Consider the following 6,207-nt stretch of genomic DNA (forward strand, 5'->3'; position numbering starts at 1 on the left):
AAGAGTTGTAGCCCGTTTGGCGAAGTTAAATGATCGACCCCTATACAATGAAGGCGTTAATGAGCCTGTTTAAAGAACTTACATAATATGCCTTCTGCTGTGTTGTGACAGTACGACACGGTTAAGGAATTCTGCGGCATGTTGATTAATCCTCATCAAACGGCTGGCGCAAAGACTATCATAGCCAACGACGGCTTAAAGTACCGTACCATGCCCCATTCACCCAATATTATTTTGCTATTGTATTCTCTGAGGGGTTTCCCCCCACGTGACGTGAAAACGAAAACAACAGCAAGCGATTGAAGAATACATATATCACAGCCTCAAATTTTATAAAATGCAAAAAAAAAAAGAGTCTGTATTGTCGCAAATGAATGATTCTTGCCTCGAAATGTTTCTTCTGCAGAGGAGTGCCTGAGTTATAGCCATCATAATGACAGGAGAGAAAAAAAACACCCAACCCCCCCCCCCCAAAAAAAAAACCCACAAACGATAGGCATACATACATGTACGTACACATTTGTATACATCTCGAAATTGGGGATCTTAGATAAATCCCGCCGATGTATACTCCACAATCAGATAACCCTGATCCGAATCTCATCTCGAGATTGGGATATTTTCACATTTTTTGCAATCGGATCGGGATGATCGATTTGCCAAAGTAGAACAATTTGGGATGTTTCAGTCGGGATCATCATCACCAGTTTAGATTGTGTCTGCGTCCCCAGCACTAGTACAAATAGCTGTATAGGCCTAATAGATATGCAAACTTTCTACGGGTGGGCCTTTATCCCGGCCTATGTTATATAAATAATTTCATTGATAACATTTGTTAGCCCAGTTCTCGCCCTCCGAAAATAATGACCCCTACTTACTTTTATGGTTGACTCATGGGAAACGAAGAGGGACTTCCCTTTAAGTAACGTTACACGACAACATGTCAATGAGTATATTCAGCAACTTTGCAAGTGTGTTGAACTTGGTTCCGAATGATTTGTTTGTAATGGTGTAATGGTGTTAAAAAAGGTTCACCAATCACTTAGTGATGTTAATTTGACACTGTATAGCTGGTGACTTTTTGTTTGTTTGTTTGTTTTTATACTGCGCCGGTGTTGATTTGACATTATACTGCCGCTAATTTCAGTGGCATAACACCCGTACATTGTGACTAGGAGTCCACACCAATTGGTGATATTGTGGTGTATTAATGTATTCTCGATCTTTTTTTCCCATAAATCACGGTCTTTGTCGGGAAGTTTTTGTTCGTCTTAAAGTTCAAAATCAGCAAGAAGAATAGGAACTAATATCCTATCAAAAAGAGTTTATTTTCTGAAGCGACACCAAGAGGTGCTAATTCAACACCACTGAGCACCGGAAATTGAACACCAGCTCAGTGTTTCGTATTTTTTGCAGTGTATAAGGAAGGGGAAAAAAGGGGGGGCAAAGTTTCCTGTTGAATGTCTCTTCTGATCAAAGTAGTATACATCGTTCAATATGACGCCATATGAACAAGATTGTTTGTGTGTGTGTGTGTGTGTGTGTGTGTGTGTGTGTGTGTGTGTGCATGTTTGTTTGCATGTGTATGTGGTTAGTACTGTCGTGTCACGGATCAAGAAAACTTAATGAACTGTATAATAGTAGTTACTGTTCTTTTTTTAGATGTAGCGACTGAAGACCTCTTTTCATTTGTTGCTCGCCGTCAGTTGCATACAACAGTGTACTTATGACAGCACAGTCCATGTGTATGTGTGTGTGTTGAGTATTGCTACGCATCGCCATCTATTTCGTTGTACAGCACCGGAAACCCCCTTTTCATTTTTTTTTATTCTCGCTTTCAATACTTGTATTGCATATGTTTTTGATGCAGTGCAGTAGGCTACTTAGTAATATGTGGCCATGATTTAAACTTTACTTCCGCGTCTGCACAGTGGAAAGGAATCAGCTTAAACAAACGAGATCGGGCACCGTGATAAACAAAAACGGAAGTAAGAAAACATTAATACCTTGTGGTGACAGATATTTTGATATTAGAAATTACATCATTTTGGTTTGCCACTGTTCAACGAGTAATATCGGCTACCGGCACTTGGCTGTATGGCCTATAGTAGGTGTCATCGACTTGTCATGCTTGTATAGTACTATTAGTAGGCTTCCTCCCTGCCGTCACCGCGCTGTCACCACACAAGTGCTGTCGTCGTGAATCGCCAGCTGATTACGGCGTCTCATTTGTAGCAGTCCCGTACGTTTGCAGAGGAATTGAGGTGAGTGTGCGCTGCTGTTTGAAACCACCCATTCTGAATGACGATACTGATCCTCAATCAGCTTTGTTTATAAAAATGAATACAAAAAATCATTATCGTAACATAAAATTTTGTTACCAGTCAAACCTATATATAAAACAGCTGAACTTCTTGAAATCCTAGAACAGCTGAACTTCTTCTCTCTCTTGAAATCCATCATGGTAAACTCGCGCTGTGCTTATACCTGGAAAATAATGATGTTCGATTCTTCAAACAGTGAGTGCCATATTTATAGTCTTATTATTTGCACGTTTTTCTGATTATAAACGCTGATATAATATTGTTCTCATTAGTTGCAGTATCTTATATGCACTTCTCATTTTCTTGTGCATCTGCAAAACGCATGCTTTTTAAAACTTATCGTTGTTTTTGAAGAGTCCATATATCTTTTATCCACTTCTCATTTTCTTGTGCATCTGCGAAACGATGCTTTATAAAACTTATCGTTGTTTTTTAACGGTCCATATTATCATACCCCGGGCTAAAACAGGAAGTATAATACTAGATTATTACGAACAAACATATTGGTTCCGATAAATCTTATGTGGAGTGTCATTTCAAAGTTGTGTTTTCAAAAATAAATAATGCATGTAATGAATTGTCAAATTCTTCTTTTCGTATACACCTGTAGAATACTGGCTTCTGTTTTTGAAAATACTAGTTTATTTCAAAATTATTTACTAGCAATATTTGTCGTGTCACTACCATTGAACTCGGTTGTTCCTAAAACATGTATGCCATTTTTCTTTACAAGGCAACTGCATGGTAAGCTGTGTATACCCGAAGATGGACAGTTATCACCAAGACAGCTGTGAGCTGGAGAGCAGATTACAAATTTGCGAATCTGATTCCCCAGAGGGAGTAAGAAAGGTAAGTTGACAGCTGATCCAATGTGATGTGATTGATTTTATTGTATTGTATTGTATTTCATTTGATTTAATGTCATCTTGATTCATCTTGATCTGACTTGAATAAAGGATGAGGCTTGCATTAGTAGAAAAGGGTTTATCGCCTATTTACTTCATATCCTGTGAAGCAAATTTAGTACAGAGTGAATGAATAATTTTATGTATATATTTAGAAAGAGAGAGAGAGAGAGAGAGAATAAGGGACAGCGCTTGTAACCACGTAAGCATCAACTGACAACAGTATCGCGGCTATACACAAAATAAAATAAAAAAGGAAAACATCGATTGTGAGAACGTACGTATCGTATTTTTACAAACGTTCAAGGATGTCGAGTCTTAATATAGAGAGTCACAGAAGCAGTGACCTCTGTAACCGTGTTAGTGGATACATTGAATGCTCGTTCTGATATAGGCCTATTACAGTTTAATCGGCTTGTTGATGCAGCATTTAAAGATTTCATGTATTGTCTTGATAAATCAATACATTTGGATATGTGGCGTTGACCTTTGTTCAGCAGTAATATTGTAAGTGAGATAAGACTGCATTAATTCTTACTCCTCTTCCCAATCTATACTCGCTGTGGGGGGGGGGGGGGGGGGGGGGGCTCACAGTTGAGGGTGTGTTTGGGCGTTGCCTATTGTGTAGGATGATGTGTGTATGTTGCTGAAGACATTTTTTGTTGTGATAATTTCTTTGCATGATTGGTTATGAGCTTATTTATTTGTTTGTTTTTTATATACGTGTGTATATACATTTAGTTTGTTTGTGTGTGTGTGTGATCAAGTAGCACCAAGAAATTACACGCTTCATTTTTCTTGTGTTTTTTTCTTTTTAATGTAAACATGAATTCTGCATTATGAATGAGCATCAAGGAATATATATATATATATGTGTGTGTGTGTGTGTGTATGTGTATGTGTGCGTATTTGTTCATTGTCTATATTTGATTTGATTTGATTTGATTTATTTATTCTCTGTATGCCATTTTTTCAAGTACTTCAACTTTCTGCAATTTCATTAACATAGTACAAAATAATGGTAGCATACTTTCAACAATTTTCATCTTTTTCGTCAATTATACAATGAATCTGTAATATAATTACATGAGTAACATCTTAATGATTTGCATACAGAACGATTGCCAAGAATAAGCACAAAGCTTGACTGTTTGGCAACCGATAACAAATAACATTACGATGAAGAAAAACAAGAGGGTCCAACATGATGCTCGTGGAATAAGGGTTAGAGAGAGAGAGAGAGAGAGAGAGGGAGAAGAATGGAAGGGGAGGAGATGATAAAAACCTCCCGATTTAGTCTCGCCAGATCAACTCGATATACCATTATACCTAGACACATACATACATGCACATTAAATTACAAGTTACAGTGATGTATTCACATAATAAGTGTTGCTTTTGTCATGTAAAAGTTACATTGAATGAGAAAGAGAGAGAAGGAGAAGAAGAAGACAAAAAGCAATCATCTACACAGCATAAATTGACGTTATAGTGAACCATAATTTGCCCGACACAACATGAATAATGAACAACAGAGAAGGAATGAATCCCAGTGGATCAGAGCACAGTATACTGCAGGTGCATCGTCAAGATTGACGAACCTTGCCGTCTGTGAATTATTTTCAGAGATGTAACGTAGAAAAAAAAATGGCTGAAGAGAAAACTGACACCCGTGGTAGTCAAGTATAATACATGATATTATTGTTGGAATAGGTGGCACCTGCATTATCTATCCCTTGTAAAGAGTGGAATGAGTATACGTTTTAGACATATTTTCCATTTATACTAAACAAAAGTATTTCAGCAATAACAGAATCAATCATATAATCATCTTCGGCGTTTTATATGTAGATTACTCTTTTTTACTGCTATACTACTTCTACCACAACTAGTACAACAACAACAACAACAACAACTACTACTACTCCTACCACTACTACTACTGTGCTACTACTATACATCTACATGTATATACTACTATCACAAGCATTTTAGCAGTCTCCTGTATTATAATGAGTATGATGAAAGGAATATATACAATTGTACACGATGTAGTTATTATCCATTCATTCATTTTTTATTTCATTTCCGGCCAAAGCATATAATTATTATTTTCCTGATTATCCTATCATGTATGGCCTATTGAAGACGAACAAAAAAAGTTGACGAACTGCTCCTCGTTGACGTCAGTGAACACCCACTATACAGTATGAAGAATAATAGCCCGCATGATTTACTGAATGCAATAGGCCAACATAATCCAAATGAACTCGAGTAATGTTCGGGATGAAAATACATATATTGTCGCTTCATAAGACATTTAGAATAGAGTTAAATCCGAGCATATTATCTAGAGCCAATGTTGAGTTGGCTTGCGAGACTGTTTTGTTAGTGAGTAATGGTTATGATGATGATGATGATGATAATGATGATGATAATGATAACAACAATAATAATGATGATGATGATGATAGTAATATAATGAGTATAACAGAATCGGAGATAAGTAGACGAGAGTATAATGACAGAAACCCCAATTAATGTTCTTTTTGAAGGCGAAGACACACATGACGCATCAGAACTGCAAGTTGACGTCGACAGAGCTGATAATCTCGAAATCGCATCTCACGCTGACAGACGTTGAAAGACTTGACGAAGAAAAGGAAAAGATGTTCTTGCTCTTGACGTGTAGGAGCCATGCCTCTTCGTCTAAGAAACTGAAATACATACTGATGTACTTCGAAAATTTAAGGTGATCTTGATTACCTACATTAATAGTTTCTTGTTTTTATTGAGCACGTCAAGTGTGTATCCCTTTGATTTATGAAGGCATGTACATACCCTCAGTTCATTCGAGTAATGATGATTCTTTTTCGTATAACAGGGTTCATGTATATTCTGTTCAACAAAATGAAGCTTATAATTATGCTGTTTGGGAACTCCCAAACAGCATGAGTTCAATACTCTTCTTTTTGTTC

Source organism: Diadema antillarum, unplaced genomic scaffold (genome assembly GCF_040938485.1).
Source record: "Diadema antillarum isolate AM-2024a unplaced genomic scaffold, OU_Dant_1.0 seq00000150_RagTag, whole genome shotgun sequence".
Classification (NCBI taxonomy): domain Eukaryota; kingdom Metazoa; phylum Echinodermata; class Echinoidea; order Diadematoida; family Diadematidae; genus Diadema; species Diadema antillarum.